We start from the raw sequence: 18,968 nt of genomic DNA, 5'->3' as shown, positions 1-18,968 counted from the left end.
ACAGGAAGTAACAATCATTGGTCATGAATATTTCTCAACACCAATTTACTCAATTTGCAAATGAAAAGACTGGCTAGCAGACTAGATATGCAGATATCTTTCTGCAGCATACAAGAAACACACCTCAGCAATGAAGACAGTTATTATCTCATAGTAGATGGCTGGAAAAGGTTTTCCAAGCAAACAGGCTCAAGAAACAAGCAGAAGTGACCACCAAGCAAGTGAAAAGTCTATATGACAAAAACTTCAAATCTCTGAATGTAGGGAGCCATATTGGATTTGGGCCTGGCCACTCTTTGGCTGCATGGCTCAAAGTGGCTAGGCATCTCTGGGCTGTTTGGCCACAGATATTCACCCCTAAGATGACTGCCATAAGTCTTAAGATTGTTGGACAAAAGCCTCTCCCATGAATTTATGGCACAGGAGATAACATTCAAGGGATGCCTCAGCTCGAGCAGATACAGTTATCTCCTGAGTCAACACCAGGTGTCTCCACCACCTGACCTCATCATCTACCACCTGACCTCATCGTCTACCGCCTGACCTCTTTGCCTCCTGCTATCACTGCCTATACCCTCGCCCCTTCATCCTTCATGTTTCACAAATGACACTCCCCCTACCTGAAAGCCTTAAAAGCTGTAACGATCACCCCAATAAACGAGACCTTGACAACAGAACTTTTGCTTGGTCTTCTTCTTCTCTTCACCCCCATTTGGCCCACAGGTAGAAAGCCTCTTCGGGACCCTGAATAACTGGGTCCCCGCTGGCGGGACATCTGAAGAAATAAATTGGAGAAGAACTCAGAAGATGGAAAGACCTCCCATACTCATGGATTGGCAGGATTAATATAGTAAAAATGGCCATTTTGCCAAAAGCAATCTACAGATTCAGTGCAATCCCCATAAAATTTCCAACTCACTTCTTCAGAGTTAGAAAGAGGAATTTGGAAATTCATTTGGAATAACAAAAATCCCAGGATAGCTAAAACTATATTCAACAATAAAAAAACTTCTGGGGGAATCACCATCCCTGACATCAAGCAGTATTACAGAACAATAGTGATAAAAACTGTATGGTATTGGTACAGAGGCAGACAGATAGATCAGTGGAATAGAATTGGAGACTCAGAAATGAACCCACGCACCTTTGGTCACTTCATCTTTGACAATGGAGTTAAAACCAACCTATGGAAAGCATGTTCAACAAATGGTGCTGGTTCAACTAGAGGTCAGCATGTAGAAGAATGCAAATTGATCCATTCTTATCACCCTGTACAAAGCTTAAGTCCAAGTGGATCAAGGACCTACACATCAAACCAAATACACTCAAAGTAATAGAAGAAAAAGTGGGAAAGAGTCTCGATCACATGGGCACTGGGGAAAATTTCCTGAACAAAACACCAATGGCTTATGTGCTAAGATCAAGAATCTACAAATGGGATCTCATAAAACTGCAAAGCTTCTATAAGGCAAAGGACAAAACAGCAATCAACAGTTTGGGAAAAGATCTTTACCAATCTTACATCTGATACAGGGCTAATATCCAAAATATACAAAGAACTTAAGAGAGCCAAATAACCCTATTTTAAAAAATGTAGTATAGAGCTAAACAAAGAATTCTCAACTGAGGAATATCGAATGGCTGAGAAGTACCTAAACAAATGCTCAACATCCTTAGTCATCAGGGAAATTCAAATCACAACAATCCTGAAATTCTACCTCATACTAGTCAGAATGGCTAAGATCAAAAACTCAAGCAACAGCAGATGCTGTCAAGGATGTAGAGGAAGAGGAACACTCCTCCATTTTTGGTGAGGTTACAAACTGTTACAACTACTCTGGAAATCAGTCTGGAGGTTCCTCAGAAAATAGGACATTGTACTACCTAAGGACCCAGCTATATGTCTCCTGGGCATATACCCAAAAGATGCTCCAACATACAACAAAACACATGCTCCACTATGTTCATAGCAGTTTTATTTATAATAGCCAGAACCTGCAAAGAACTCAGATGCCCTTCAACAGAGGAATGGATTAAAAAAATGTGGTACATCTACACATTGGAGTACTACTCAGCTATTAAAAACAATGACTTCATGAAATTCATAGACAAATGGATTGAACAAGAAAATACCATCCCAAGTGAGGTAACCCAATCAAAGAAAAATGCACATGGTATACACTCACTGAGAAGTGGATATCAGCCCAAAAGCTCGAATTACCCAAGATACAATCCACACGCCACATGAAGCTCAAGAAGAAGGATGACCAAAATTGCGGATGCTTCACTCCTTCTTAAAAAGGGAAACAAAAAAAATGTTTATAGGAGGGATATGGAAGGCAAAGTTTAGAAGCAGAGACTGAAGGAGCGGCTATTCAGAACCTGCCCCCATGCCCCCATATATATACAGCCACCAAAACTAGATAAGATTGATGAAGCTAAAGTACATGCTGACAGGAACGGGATATAGATCCCTCTGAAAGACACAGCCAGAGCATGTCAAATACAGAGGTGAATGCTAGCAGCAAACCACTCATCTGAGAACAGGACCACCTTTGGAGGAATTAGAGAAGGATTGAAAGAGCTAAAGGGGCTTTCAGCCCCATAAGAACAACAATGCCAACCACCAGAGCTTCCAGGGACTAAACCACTACCCAAAGAAATATACATGGACTGTCCCATGGCTCCAGCTGCATATGTAGCAGAGGATGGTCTTGTTGGGCACCAATGAAAGGAAAGCCCTTGGTCTTGCCAAGGTTGATGCCCCCCCCCCCAGAGTAAGGGAATGTCATGTGGGGGGGGGTGGGGGGGAGGGGAACAGCCTTATAGAAGAAAGGGTGGGGGAGGGGATGAAAGTTTATGGACAGGAAACTGGAAAAGGGAATAACATTTGAAATGTAAATAAAGCAATATCCATTTTTTTTTAAAAAGTCACTCAATCAAAAGTAGTCAAAAAATAGGGAAAGATACTTCATATTCATCAATAAAAAATGTCCATGAAGACCATATCACAATTCTGGACATCTATGTCCCAAATCCAAGGGTATCCACATTACCACATAAAGAAACATTACTAAAGCTCAAATCACACATTAAACCCAACCCAATAACAGTGGGGAATTTCAACCTCCCATTTTCAGCAAAGAATATGTGAAAGAAACTAAACAGAGAACAACAAAACTACAGATGTTATGAACCAAATGGATCTAACAGATATCCACAGACGGTTTCATCCCAAAATAAAAGAATATGCCTTCTTCTCAGCACCTCATGAAACCTTCTCCAAAACTGCCCATATAATTGGGCACAGAGCAAGCCTCAACAGATACAATTAGATTGAAATAACCCCTTGCATTTCATTAGATCACCATGGATTAAGGCTGAATGTCAACCATAGAAACATCAGAAACACCAATAGCATCAACTAACCCAGACCCTTGGAAGCTCTCAGAGACTGAGACACCAACCAAATAGCTGCTCCAAGGCCCGCAGTTCCTATGTAACAGATGTGTAGCTCAGTCCCCTTGTGAGCCTCCAAACAACTGGAGTGAGGGCTGACACTAAAGCTGTTGCCTGTCTGTGGAATCCATTCCCCAATAGGGGTGCTTAGTCTGATGTCAATGGTAGAGTATGTGCCTAATCCTGCAAAGACTTAATGTGTCAAGGTTGTGGAATGCCCAGCGGGTTCCCATCCTCTTGGAGGAGAAGGAGAAGGGGTAGGGAGGAGAGACTCTGTGAAGAGGGTAACCAGAGAGAGGTAGCAATTAGAATGCAAAAAGTAAAATGAAATAAAATTTTAAGTTAAAAACAAAAATCAAATAAAACTTTGCCCTATTTTATCAATATCTCAAATTAGAAACATCTAGAATTGCAACCTTGTACAGATTTTCACAATACTATATAAATTCAGCAAAGTATTAGCACAGAATATTCAAAGGGGAAGAAAATATCCACCACACATCTTTCAAATACTATGGTTTACATGAAACTTCCCTAAACATACATATATGTGTGCATATATGTGTGTGTGTGTGTGTGTGTGTGTGTATACTCTTGAAGAGTTTAGTTCCAAGCACCCATGTCTCAGCACAAAATTGTTGGCAACCTTAACTTCAAGGGAATTTGATACTTCCTTGTCCTTTATGGTCCCAGTTCTGCACATGATATACAGGCTTTATTTGCTAGCAAAATACCTGTACATGTAAAATTTGAAAAATAAATAAATCTAAACCAAACTAATAAGCAGCAACAACTATGACACAAACCTACAAGATTTAGGCATAGCCTAAAATGCAATGAACCTGAAACACATTAGGATACATCCAGAGCATGTAAGATGCTCAGAGAAAATGTATAAACTTTGCAGCTCAAACCAAAGGTCTGCCATATCATAAATAAATAAATAAATAAATAAATATTAAATAAATAAATATTTTTTAAGAAGTTGACTAATTCAAAGCTAGAAGTATAGTTTCTTTTATATTTATTTCAGCTAGTTGCCTCAAGGTTTTAAATAATCATCAAGGTTTCACTAACAAGAACTCAATCACTGTCATTTTATTTGATTCTTTTATGCATGAGAAACCCATAAAATGAGGAACAACGATCACTCACTGATAATTTAATATAGATAAGTGATTCACATTATTCTTCAATAAAAATACAAACCTAAGAAGTCAAATAACAATATGGTTAGTTTTAAAAGTAATCCCAATGAGGTTTACTTCTACTCAGATATTATACAGAAAAGTTTGCGATAGCTTGAAACAAAGAGTATTCTCTGGCCTCTCTTGGTAGTCAGTGCATGAGACCCTATGTCTCCTGGGTCAGAACATAGTTCAACCAGACACTAAATATAAAAGAAAATAAGTCTTTTTACTTGCATGCTTGGTTTTTCACCTTTGACTAATTTTATACATGGGAAGAAATATGGGAAGGTAGAACCAAGGACCATCCTTGGCTTGAAGAGGGTTCCTGAGAAGAGTATTTGCAAGCAGTGGAAGAAACAATAGGAAGTCTATCATGGGGTACAAGCTGACAACTCTGTAGTCTGCTCTACATGGCTCTCTAGATAGCTCTCTGCTCAAGACAGCTCTGTGTTGGAGATAGCTCTCAGGTTTCCTAACCAAAGTCAGAAAACATACTAGAAAAATTCTGAAAGAGCTGTGCTAGCTCTCCAACTAGCTTTTTCAGATTTTCTAACCCAAATCAGAAAATCCTCCAGAAAATTTCTAAAAGAGCTGTTAGCTCTCCAAGCATCTCCCTCTAGGTAGCTCTCTCTTGCAGACCAAACCCCAATCTTTTATTTACATTTGGATTAAGTCACATACCCCCTTTGTTTATCCCATGAATCAGCATTTTATGACCCTAGACCTTGATTCTTAGGAAAAGACAAAAAGTAAGTTTATTTAAACATAGCAAGTCCTAAACAGTTCTCAGGACATAGTGTTTGTGGTTGCCAAATCTAGAAAAAGGTTTTGTTTTTTTTTTTTTTTCTTAATGTGGGAAATTTATCTTTCTGTTTTCTGACAGCTTCACTGCCTAAACTTGACTGTCCTGAAACTACTCTAGAGACCGACCTTCAGTTCAGAGATTAGCCTGCCTTCACAAACACAAATAAGCTTAGCTGCGTAGGATCACACCCTGAGGTCACCACTCCTACCATACCTAAACTTGCTTTATCCTAGGCTGAGTGTGAATTCAGAAATCTGCCTGCCTTTGTAAATTCAAACAATAGGCTTCTCTGGGTGGGATTTTGCCCTTTGGCCATCACTCCCTAGGTCTTTTTATCTCCATCCTTACTATCTTTCCTACAAGCTGGCTTATTGGTACTTTTGCATCTATTCTTCTAGGTCTGTGAACCCCTCATAAAATTCATATTGCATCCTTTCCTTTTGCATCATTGAGAAATCTTGTAAAAGAAAGCTTAAGACTGATTATTTTGTTGCTGATTTTTTTTTTCACTGTGATGTTTCTTTATTATATTTTGTGCCCCACACGCCTACTAGTACTTTTTTTTAAAATTTATTATTCTTTAATCTTCTTTATAGTTCCAACTTTATCTTCCTCCTGGCCCACTTTCGACTATTCCATATCCCACACTGCCTCCTCCCATCTCCAAGAGAATGTCCTCACCCCACCCCCACCCACCAGACCTCCTCACTCCCTGGAGCCTCCAATCTCTTGAGGGTTAAGTACATCTTCTCTGATTGAGTTCAAATCCAGAAATCCTCTGCTGTATATGTGTTGGGGGCTTCATATCAGTTGGTGTATGCTGCCTGGTTGGTGGTTCAGTGTCTGAGAGGTCCCAGGGGTCCAGGCTAGCTGAGACTGCTGGTCCTCCTACAGGGTCAGCCTCCTCCTCAGCTTCTTCCAGCTCTTCCCTAACTCAACCACAGGGTTCACCAGCTTCTGTTCATTGGTTGAGTGTAAATATCTACATCTGACTCTTTCAGTTGCTTGTTAGGCCTTTCAGAGGGCAATCATGTTAGGCCCCTGTTTGTAAGCACACCATAGCATCAGTAATAGTGTTGGGCCTTAAGGCGTCTCCCTGAGCTGAATTTCAATTAAGGCCTGTCATTGGACCTCCTTTTCCTCAGGCTCTTCTTCATTTTTGTTCCTGTAGTTCTTTCAGACAAGAATTCTGGGTCAGAGTTTTTGACTGTAGATGGCAACTCTATCCCTCCAGTTGATACCCTGTCTTTTTACTGGAGATGGATTCTACAAATCACCTCTCCCCACTGTAGGGCATTTCATCTTGATTCTTCAGAGTCTCTCACCTCCCAGGCCTCTGGTACATTCTACATTCTAGAGTGTCTCCCCTACCTCCTACGTCCTAAGGTTGCCTATTTCAATTCTTCCTGTTGGCCCTTAGTACTTCAGTTCTGTTCCCCCTCCCCCAACACCTGACCATGTTCCTCTCTTCTCCTTCCTGTCACCAAGGTCTCTCCCTCTCCCTAACTCCTGTGATTGCTTTCTTCTCCCTCTGAAGTGGGACTGAGACATCCTCACTTGGACCCTTTGGCTTGTTAGACTTCTTGAGTTCTATGGATTGTATCCAGGAAATTCTGTACTTTTTTGGCTTACTAAAAGTGAGTACTTATTAGTGAGTACATACCATGCATATCTTTAAGGGTTATATATTCTTGAACTCATGTTTTCAGAGTTCTTTGCCACAACCTTAAGGGTTATCCTGAAGGCCTCAGTGTCACAGAGACATATTCTTGCTTCCTGGAATTGTATGGTTTCTGATTATTATGGAGTCATTAACCCAGAGTGGACATACCCCCAAAGGAAGAACATAAATTAAAATATATACATCATTATAAAAATAAGCAACTGTCAACACTCATGGAGGTCCATGCCCTGCTGGCCCTTCTCCAGGGGTAGAAATTGTGTCATGTTGTCCCTTCCAAGGTCATGCAGAATTCAGCATTCTAATTCCAGCTCTGTCTTTATGACCCCTACCTTGCTCACAGATGATGCTATCTTCATTATCTTCTCTTCCCTTCTGCATAACAGCAACAATAGTCTGTTGTTTGGTTGAAAATTACTGAAAAAATTTGGAATTTTAATCATTCAGATAAGTACACCATATTGATGATACCAGTTGAATATATTACTTGACAGTAATAATAAGCAATAACTTTAATAATCTATCTGCATTGCTGTTGCTTTCCATTTTTCCTCCCATATTATGGTTTCTCTTCAAATCTTAAATTAATGTTTAGCCAATTATGAGCAAAAAAGTACTTCTAAAGTTTATCCGTAAATATATTATGTAATATGTAGCAAGTCAATCCCATTATAGATCAGTCTGAGAACCAAAATACAGATAAATAAATTGAAAAATGAGAATAATCCTGGGCCTAACATGAGCTGCTATAAATGTAATACCTAAGTCCTTTTCTAAAATTTTCCTGTTGACAATTTTGAATGAAGCATTGTTATGGGGCTGTGCTTTGTATGAAAACTATTAATGCTCCCTTGTTTTGCCCAGTAGAATAAAGGAGCTTCTTTTTAAACAATGATAATCAGTTTACTGACCCTCTAAACTACAGAAAAATGAGGGGATTACAGATAGAGTACACTGAACCAAAATGGATCTAAGATTCTGCTCTGTCCAGAATGTTCAGAAATGTTCAGAAAATAGAATCAGAGAAAAGAGATATTATGCACAACTGAAGAATGCAAAGAAACCTGTAAATTAAATCTGGAATAGAGAAATGCCTTACTCACTTTTATGCAAATTAAAGACAGGAATCAAATCCTGTCATACAAAGGCCATATAATTTAAAAATGAAAATGTAGATAGCAAGATAGAACAGTACCTAGAATGGTATCAGGAGCAAGAAATTTAGGATACAATTTGAAGACTACACACCCTGATAATTGCCGTGAATCTGGAAAAAGTCAGACATTTTCTCTATTCTAGCTCTAAAGCTAGATGTGTGTTTCTCTGTTATGAAAATAAATAAGTAAAGTGATGGACTGGTAGGCATCATAAAATGTATGCAGATCATCTTACATGGGCAAAGACAATTGAGCCAGAATTAGTTAATGATGACACAAAAGGCTTTTTGTAGTTTGCATATTTATGGAATGATAAATATTAAAAGACCCAAACCAGCTATTAAACACTTCTCTTGTTATCATTCATGGAACTAAATTGTATAAAACTCCTAGAAGTTTGTCTTCTTTTTTTGGACCTGGTACTGTATTTTGCTGGCTTGTTTAGTTGCAAAAGCATTTATATCCATATCTTTTACACTCACCTATTTTCCTTAAGGTTAGTACTTCACCTTGTCATTTTCTATGTTAGAGAGAAAACTGCTGATCATTCAAAAAATGCTACACTGGCCTGTCTGTAATGAGTAGTAAATAGCACTGCTCCTCAAGTGTGACTATCTGCTGTAGAAAATGACATAAGAGAACTGAAGGGTCTTGGAAGAATTCTGATGCCATTGTGGGTAGAGGGATCATTCTTATAACACTAGAACTAGCATTAAATTGATTGTTTGGGCCTATTTCCTATTGTAAATTTTAGTGCATACAAAATAAAATTAAAGAATGAATTTAAGTGAGATTTAATGAAACATTTTTATATAGGCCCTTGTCACTGTCTCCCAAACTCTATATTAAAATACTCACATGAACTGAGAATGTTTATGAACATTATTATTGTATTCTTCCAATTAATTTATCTACTTCAAGATGCAAGAATAGAGCTAACAAAAGGCATTGTACTCACTTACTTATACATATACACACAGATAAAAATGGTGGATAAAATTGTTGAAAGGCTATATTTATGTGTTTGTATATGTATGTAAATATGTATGTCATTATTTCCATATATTTATGAACTAAAACATTACTACCATATAGTTTTCAGGTATGTATTTGTTCACGTACACATATATTTCTGTATCACACACACACACACACACACACACACATATATATGTATATATATATATATATATATATATATATTCTCTTAGTAAAAAAAAAAGCAGTTACCCATACCTACTTTATAGCACTGATATTGCATATGCAGCATGACTTAACCACTGTTCAGTTGATATAAAGAGAAGTCATAATAACATCAACTCTTAGAAAGAATTTAATCGGGGGCTTGCTTACAATTTCAGAGGCTTAGTTCATTATAATCATAGCAGGAAGCATGATGTGCCAGACACTAGAGCAGTAGCTGAGAACTGCATTATGATCTGAAAGCAGAGAGAGAGAGAGAGAGAGAGAGAGAGAGAGAGAGAGAGAGAGAGAGAGAGAGAGAGAGAGACTCTCTCTTGGCTTGGCACCCACCACCAAGTGACATACTTTCTCCAACAAGACCACACCTCTTGGTCTTTGTAACCCTTTCAAATAGTGTCACTCCCTGGTGACTAAGCATTCAAACATATAGATCTGTAAAGGCCATTCTTATTTGAACCACTACAAAGAGGGTACATGTTTAAACGGCTGGGAAAAATGACTTGGGCTGGAATTTCTCAACATCCTTATGACTAGATTGATGATAGTGTAAATATCAAATAGGGGCATCCTCACTGGATTAATATTTAAATGTTACTCATTGCTTTATGATGACTCTGAAAAATCCAATATAACTATAAATATTACCTAGCAGTTGGATTAAAATATACCATTCAGCAAAACTATTTTTGCAGCTACAACTTATAACTTAGCTTTTATTTTCCTAAAATATATTTTATCTCATCACTTATATAATAAAAAGAAATTTAAAATATACAAAGATGCATAAATATTTATGACATAATAATAGAATAGAAAACATTACATTATCATGTGATACATATACTATAACTAAAATGTGAAATCTTGTAGGTTAGTCAGTAAATATTTATATAAGAACCTTGAAATAATTGAAGGAGGCTTGTAGGCTAAAGGTGATTTAAGTTGTGTTTAAATATTAACTTTTTTTCACAGGCCCACATCTGGCCAAGATGTAGAAAATAAGAGTTCACAGAATGATTACCCCTAATGGGAATATATATAGCAAAACCCTCCTTCCCAAAGCTCAGGGATCATTGAGGTGGAAGGGGCAGTAAAAACGCAAGTGCAGATACATGAACGACTACAAGGATACTTCTTGTGAACACAACAGGGAAGTTGCACATAAGAACTTGCACTAGTCATTACGGCATGTACAAAACTATTCAAGTCCAAGATACAAAAATTCTCAGCGTGGAGTGTGAAGCTGGGCACACAGTCTCACCACTAAGCTTAGAGAAATTTGCAATTATTAGTTCCTAGAAAAAGAATGTTCAGTTTTCTGTAAGACTGAGGTCCCTGAAAAGTCAACCATGCTCCAGTGAAAGAAATGAAATGCCCAAGAGTATTTTAGAAAGCACAAATTCATCATAAGGATTTGGTTTGTTTGATAAGGAGATTAAGTGGAGGTAGATATTATCAAAACTCATTGTACAACAGTTAAAACTCTAAAAAACTAAAAAATGTAATTTTCTATTTTAAAATTATAATATGGATATTTTAAAACACAAAAGAAGTACATGTTTCAACCAGAAAACATTATAGTTATCATAGTTTCTTAAGGGTAAAACATTAAGCAGAAAAAAAATGTTCACCACAGTCCCTTACAGCAAAGCAAAAGATTTTCAAATCTCCCATAAGCATATTTATGAGATAATCCTTTTTCACAAAAGAAAATAGTAATAACTAGTAAGTGTTCCATGGTTAATATTGTAAGTTCTGTCACTTGAACTTGTCAATTTATTATGTACAGTATTACACTGACAAAGCCTTCAAAGGCACACTTTGTTTAACAGCAAAATAGTTTTTAATTCAAACAACTTTAATAAAAGAAATCTGAAGAAAAATATGCCTCATCCTTGCTCTTGAGTGTTTTGTAAGTTAAAGCCTCTTATGTCATAAATGTAGGTTCTTATGAATTATCTTTGAGATAAATATTAAAATAATGCTTAATAGCAATATATCTAAAAGCAATGAAGATATAACTATAACTTCAGATATATTACTGGAGTTATATTTTTATATTAGTCTTAAACTATTTATATATTTTGACATTTTTTTCCTAAGCCTAGCTGCATAATTGGCTATAGTAGTTTGTAATCTAAAAGTTAATAAACTCCACATTTTTTGTAAAATAAAATATCATCAAAAGTCAATAGAAAATCTGTCCTATTTCCAGTCTCCATCTGCACCCCAGAGTTAACCCTGTGGCACAACTCTCGGCACCCAAATCCCACCCAGAGAGAGGTGGTCTCCAAGGAATACTGACACACCTAAGATCAAAGGATCAACTGCTCACAGGACTAAAAAGCTCTAGTAAAACACAGCAAGACCAACTAACACCAGAGATAACCAGATTGCAAGAGGTAAGCACAAGAACATGAGAAAGAGAAACCAAGGCTACTTGTCACCATCAGAACCCAGTTTTTCTACTACAGCATATCCTGGATATGCCAAAACACCAGGAAAAAAAGATTCAGATTTAAAGTTAACATCTCATGATGATGACAGAGGACATTAAGGACATAATAACTCCCTTAAAGAAATACAGGAGAACACAATGAAAGAGGTGAAGGAATAGAACAAAACCATACAGGATCCAAAAGTGGAAATATAAACAATAAAGGAATCAACAAAGTAGACAACTCTGGATATGGAAAACCTAGGAAAGAGATCAGGAGACATAGATGTAAGCACAGGAAACATTGACACAACATTCAAAGAAAATGTAAAATACAAAAAGCTCCTAACCCAAATATTCAGGATATCTGGGACACAATGAGAAGACTAAACCTATGAATAAATGGTATAGAAAATAGTGATAACTCCAAATTTAAAAGGTCAATAAATATCCTTAAGAAAATTATAGAAAACTTTCACATGAAAAGAGAGAGGGCTGGAAGATGGCTCAGTGGTTAAGAGCACCCGACTGCTCTTCCTGAGCTCCTGAGTTCAAATGCAACCACATGGTGGCTGCCATCTGTAATGAGAATAGCTACAGTGTACTCATACAATAAAATAAAATCAAAAGGAATATAAAAGCCTACAGAATTCCAAATAGAATGAACAAGAAAAGAAATTCCTTTTGTCACATAATAATCAAAACACCAAATGCACAAAAGGGGGAAGAATATTAAAAGTAGTAAAAGAAAAATGTCAAGAAACATAAAGGCAGACCTACCAAATAATACCAGACTTCTCAAGAAAGACTCTAAAAACCAGAAGATCCTAGACAAATGTCAAACACAAATGCCAGCCCAGGCTACTATACCCAGCTAAACTCTCAATTAACATTTGGAGAAACCAACATATTCCATGACAAGAAACAAATTTAATCAATATTTTTATACGAATTGAGCCCTACAAAGGATAATAAATGGAAAACTTCAACAAAAAGAGGGAAACTAAACCCAAGAAAAAGCAAAAAAGAAATCTTCATTCAACACACCAAAAGAAGAGAGCCACACAAACATAATTACACCTCTAACAACAAAAGTTACAGAAAACAACAATCACTATTCCTGTATATCTCCTAACACCAGTGGACTCAACTCCCCAATAAAAGACGTAAACTAACAGAATAGGAAAATGAACAGGACTCAACATTTCACTGTTGAAACACACCTCAGGACAGGAAACACACCTCAGTGACAAAGACAGACACTACCTCGAAGTAAAAGGATGGAAAAAAAAATCCAATAGTTCCAAGAAACAAGTTGGAGTAGCCATTCTAATATCGAATAAAATCAACTTTCAACCAAGAGTTATGAAAAGGGATAAGGAAGGACACTTTATACTCGTCAAAGGAAAAATCCACCAAGATGAACTCTCAATTCTGAGTATCTATGCTCCAAATTCTAGAGCACCCACATATATAAAAGAAACTTTAATAAGGATCAAAGCATACGTTGCACCACACAAAATAATAGTGGGAGACTTCAGCATGTCATTCTCATCAATGCACAGATCATAGAAACAGAAACTAAACAGACAAACAGTGATACTAACAGAAGTTATGAACCAGATATTTATAGAATATTTTATCCTAAAACAAAAGAATTAACTTCTTCTCAGCACCTCATGGTATCTCCTCAAAAATTGACCATATAATCAGTCACAAAACAAGTCTCAACAGATACAAGAAGGGGGAACAAAAATATTCATAGGAGAAAATACAGGGACAAAGTTTAGAGCAGAGACTAAAGGAAAGGCCATCCAGAGATTGCCCCACCTGGGGATCCAGCCTATATACAGCCACCAAACCCAGAAAAAAATGCTGATGCCAAGAAGTGCATACTGACAGGAGCCTGATATAACTGTCTCCTGAGAAGCTCTGCTAGAGCATGACAAATACAGAGGCCGACTCTCACAGCCAGTGATTGAACTGGGTCCCCATTGGAGGAGTTAGAGAAAGGATTGAAGGAGCTGAAGGGGCTTGGAACCTCATAAGAACAACAATACCAACCAGCCAGAGCTCCCAGAAAATAAACCACAATCCAAAAATACACATGGACAGACCCATGACTCCAGCTAAGGATGTAGCAAAGGATGGCCTTGTTGGGCACTAATGGGAAGAAAAGCCCTTGGTCATTCCAAGGATGGACCCCCCCAGGGTAGGGGAATGTCATGGAGGTGGGAAGAGATAGAGGGATGGGTGGGTGAGCACCCTCATAGAAGAAGGGGGAGGAGGATGAGATAGGGGGCTTATGGACAGGAAACTGGGATAAGGGATAATATTTGAAATCCAAATTTAAAAGTCCAATAAAAAAGACTGAAATAATCCCATATATCCCATCAGATCACCATGAACTAAGGCTAGTCTTCAATAAAATAAAACAAATGAAAGAAGCAGAAAGACAAATACTCATGGAAGTTAGACAATGTTCTACTCAATGATAACTTGATCAAGGAAGAACTAAAGAAAGAACTTACAGACTTTTTAGAATTTAATGAAAATGAAGATACAACATACCCAAACTTATGGGACACAATGAAAGCAGTGCTAAAAGGAAAACTCATAGCTCTTAGTACCTCCAGAAAGAAATTGGACAGAGCATACATTAGCAGCTTGACAGCTCATCTGAATGCTCTAGAACAAAAAGAAGCAAATACACCCAAGAGGAGTAGACAGCAGGAAATAATCAAACTCAGGGATGAAATCAATCAAATAGAAACAAAGAGCACTATACAAAGAATCAGCAAAACCAGGATCTTGGTTTGGCTAAGAAACCCTTAGCCAAACTAACCAGAGGGCACAGAGACAGTATCCAAATTAACAAAATCAGAACTGAAAAGGGAGGAATAACAACAGAAACCAAGGTAATGAAAAAAAAAATCATCAGTGAATAATCAAAGTGAATAATCAAGAAAACTGGAAAATCTGGATTAAATGGACAATTTTCTAAGCAGATACCAGATACCAAATTTAAATCAGGATCAGAAAATCATCTAAATAGTCCCATAACCCTTAAAGAAATAGAAGCAGTAATTAAAAGTCTCCCAACCAAAAAAAGCCCAGGACCAGATGGGTTTAGTGCAGGATCTATCAGACCTTCATAGAAGAACCAATACCAATACTCTTCAAACTATGCCACAAAATAGAAACAGAAGGAACACTATCTATTTCATTGTTTGAGGTCACAATTATGCTTATACCTAAACTACACAAAGACCCAACAAAGAAAGAGAATTTCAGACCAATTTCACTTATGAATATTGATGCAAAAATACTCAATAAAATTCTTGAAAACAGAATCTAAAAGCACACAAAATGATGATCCTTCATGATCAAGTCGGCTTCTTCCCAGGGATACAGGGATGGTTCAATATACAGAAATCCAGCAACATAATCCACTATATAAACACACTTAATTAAAAAAAACCACATGATTATTTCATTAGATTCTGAATAAGCATTTGAGAAAATTTAACGTCTGTTTATGATAAAAGTCTTGGAAATATCATGGATTCAAGGCCCATACCTAAACATAATAAAAATCAATATACAGCAAACAGTAGCCAAAATCAAACTAAATGGAGAGAAACTAGAACCAATTCTACTAAAATCAGGACCTAGATAATGCTGTACATTCTCTCCATACCTATTGAATATAGTACTCCAAATCCTAGCCAGAACAATGAGATGACAAAAGGAGATAAAAGGGATATAAAATAGAAAGAAATAAGTTAAAACATCACTCTTTACAGATGATATGATAATATACTTAACTAACACCCAAAATTTGAGAAATCCTAAATCTGATTAACAACTTCAACAAGTGGCTGGATATAAAAACTAATTCATTATATCCGTAGCCTTATTCTATTCAAAGCATGAACAGATAGAGAAAGAAATTAGGGAAATGATACCCTTCACAATAGTCATAATATAAAATACCTTGGTGTGACTCTACCCAGCAAGTGGAAGATCTATATGACAAGAACTTCAAGTCTCAGAAGAAAGAAATCAAAGATCTCAGAAGATAGAAAGATATCCCATGATCATGGATTGGCAGGATTAAATATTGGAAATATGACCTTCTTGCCTAAAGCAGTCCATAGATTCAATACAATCCCTATCAAAATTCCAACTAAATTCTTCATAGAGTTAGAAAGAGCAATTTGCAAATTCATTTGGAATAACAAAAAACCCAGGATAGCAAAAACTATTCTCAATAATAAAAACTTCTGGGGGAATCACCATCTCTAACTTCCAGCTGTATTACAGAGTAATAGTGATTAAAAACTGCATAATATTGGCACAGAGATAGCCATGAAGACCCAGAAATGAACCTACACACTTATGGTCACTTGATCTTTGACAAAGGAGCTAAAACCATCCAGTGGGAAAAAGACAGCATTTTCAACCAATGATGCTGGTTCAACTGGTTGTCAGCATGTAGAAGAATGCAAATTGATCCATCCTTATCTCCTTGCAAAAAGCTGAAGTCCAAATGAATCAAGGACCTTCATATAAAACCAGATACACTAAAACAAATAAATGAGAAAGTAGGGAAGTGCCTTAATCCAACACATGGACACAGGGAAAATTTTTCTGAACAGAACACCAATGGCTTATGCTCTAAGATCAAGAATTGGCAAATGGGACCTCTTAAAATTGCAAAGCTTCTGTAAGGCAAAGGACACTATCAATAGGACAAAATGGCCACTAACAGATTGAGAAAAGATCTTTACCAATCCTACATCCAGTAGTGGTCTAATATCTAATATATACAAAGAACACAAGAAGTTAGATTCCAGCGAACCAAATAACCCTATTAAAAAATGAGGAACAGAGCTAAACAGAAAATTCTCAACTGAGTAAATTAAAATGACTGAGAAACACCTAAAGAAATGTTCAACATCCTTAGTAATCTGGGAAATGCAAGTGAAAACAACCCTGAGATTCCACTTCACACCAATCAGACTGGCTAAGAGAGAAAACTCAGGTGACAGCAGATGCTGGCGAGGATGTGGAGAAAGAGAAACTCTCCTCCATTTTTGGTGGGATTGCAAGCTGGTACAACCACTCTGGATATCAGTCCGGAGATTCCTCAGAAAATTGGAAATAGATGTACCTCTTCATCATAGTTGGCTGTTATAATATATAGTACAGGTATATTAAAGGAAAGCGCAAATAGCTTGACTACCACTAGTAGGTTAGTCCATGGATCTGCAGGGAAATTATATCCAGTTCCCTGTTTCTGAAGAGACACAGACTCAGAATATTCAGGTTTCTACAGCACAGCCTGTTGTACAACATCTACAACTTCAAGATTCTCAACAGCCAACCAGTCAAACCCAAATTGCGCGAGGTGTTACACCACAGTTAATCCATGGCATGTAAGCCAGTGGTCAAAATATATCACAACAGGCTTTGTAAAACCTCCAGTTGCAGTTGAATCCTGGAACATTTTTTAATTCAGGTACAGACAATGACTCTTTCTGGACAGGTAAAATTTTCAAGTACAGAACTTGCAGAGTTTGCAAATACAGAACACTGCTTTCCAACAAATTACTTTGACACCTGTTCAGACACTCAGGCTTGGTCAAGTCACAGCAGGTGGAGCCTCGACTTCAATCCAGTTAGTCCATTGGTCAGTTTCTAAATCTACAGACAGTTACAGTAAATTCTATAGATTCTCCTGTTATACATCTATGCCTAGGAGAGAATGCTGACGGTCCTGCAGGTCTGGACATATATCCTCCTTCTGAATTGCAACATTTTTATGCTGTGTCTTGATATTACAAGCGATAGCTGTTCCATTATCAGTGGTAGTCTATTTTTTAAAGATATTTTTATGTTTAGAAGTGGTTTACTTGCATATATGTGTGTACCATGTGCATGCTTGGTGCTTACAGAGGTCAAAAGAAGGCCTTGGGTCCTGTAGATGTGAAGTGTCAAATGGTTGTGAGCCAACATATGGGGGCTGTGAACCAAATCTCAGTCCTCTAGAAGAGCAGTGATCTTAACTGCTGAGCCGTGTCTTCAACCTTATCTCACCTCATTCATTTTAGGATAAAGGAAGAAGAGCCTGATCCTGAAGGGTAGCAGCTCAGAAGTGATTCTACACTGAATACCAATACCAATGACTCATGAGTACAAGTGGTAGACTAAGAAGGGTACCAACATCAAGAAGGAAAGACTTGGGAGGGTAGCTTGCACCTGTCCCAACTGTAAAGAAGGTGGTTCGAGAGGTACCAATTTTAGGGAAAAGAAACAACACATTTGTTATATACCAGAATGTGGTAAAATCTATGGGAAAACCTCACATCTGAGAGCACATCTGTGTTGGTATTCTGGGGTGCACCCTTTTATTTGTGATTGGATGTTCGGTGGTAAAAGATTTACACTGAGCAATGAATTAACAGAAGCACAGAAGAACGAATACAGGTGAGAAGAAATTTATTTGTCCAGAATGTTCAAAAGGCTTAATGAGAAGTGACCACCTTGCCAAATATAGTAAAACACATCAGAATAAAAAAGTCACTCACTCTAGCAGTACAGTGCTAGCATCTGTGAAAGCTGGGAGAGGTGATACCTTGATTACTGCAGGAGGAACAACACTTATCCTTCCAAATATTCAACAGGGATCTGTGTCAGGGATAGGAACTGTCAATGCTTCTGCCACCAGCAATCAAGACATCCTTACCAACACTGAATTACTTTTAGAGCTTGTTACAGTTTCTGGAAATGAGACAAAGGAGTAAATATTACACAAATACTTATTCATTGTGGTTATTTTTATGCAGTAATAAGAAGAATAGTGTTCCTAGGTTCTTAGATGCATTTTATTGATGTGCAAAAATTTTTTTGGATGGACAGTAACTTGGTTATACATGACACTGAAATGCCTTACTTTGTATGATATTCCTTAGTAAATTAAATGGTAAAATTTGAAAAGAAAAGAAAATATCATCCTAAGTGAGGCAACCCA

General features: G+C 37.2%; 2 non-coding genes and 1 pseudogene across 2 annotated transcripts; 1 reads left to right on the top strand and 2 right to left on the bottom strand.

Moving 5' to 3' along the window:
- The window catches only part of LOC116900089, a 73,666-nt pseudogene extending 54,925 nt beyond the window's left edge, over positions 1 to 18,741 (top strand).
- On the bottom strand, positions 5,113 to 5,174 carry LOC116902520. The gene has a single exon (XR_004388129.1). It is a non-coding gene; the product is annotated as a U7 small nuclear RNA (small nuclear RNA).
- LOC116902521 lies at positions 5,190 to 5,252 on the bottom strand. The gene has a single exon (XR_004388130.1). It is a non-coding gene; the product is annotated as a U7 small nuclear RNA (small nuclear RNA).
- Positions 18,742 to 18,968: the final 227 nt, after the last annotated feature.

Source organism: Rattus rattus, chromosome 5, assembly GCF_011064425.1.
Source record: "Rattus rattus isolate New Zealand chromosome 5, Rrattus_CSIRO_v1, whole genome shotgun sequence".
NCBI lineage: Eukaryota > Metazoa > Chordata > Mammalia > Rodentia > Muridae > Rattus > Rattus rattus.
The sequence above is the reverse complement of the archived record's forward strand: the minus strand, read 5'-3'. Positions and strand labels throughout refer to the sequence as shown.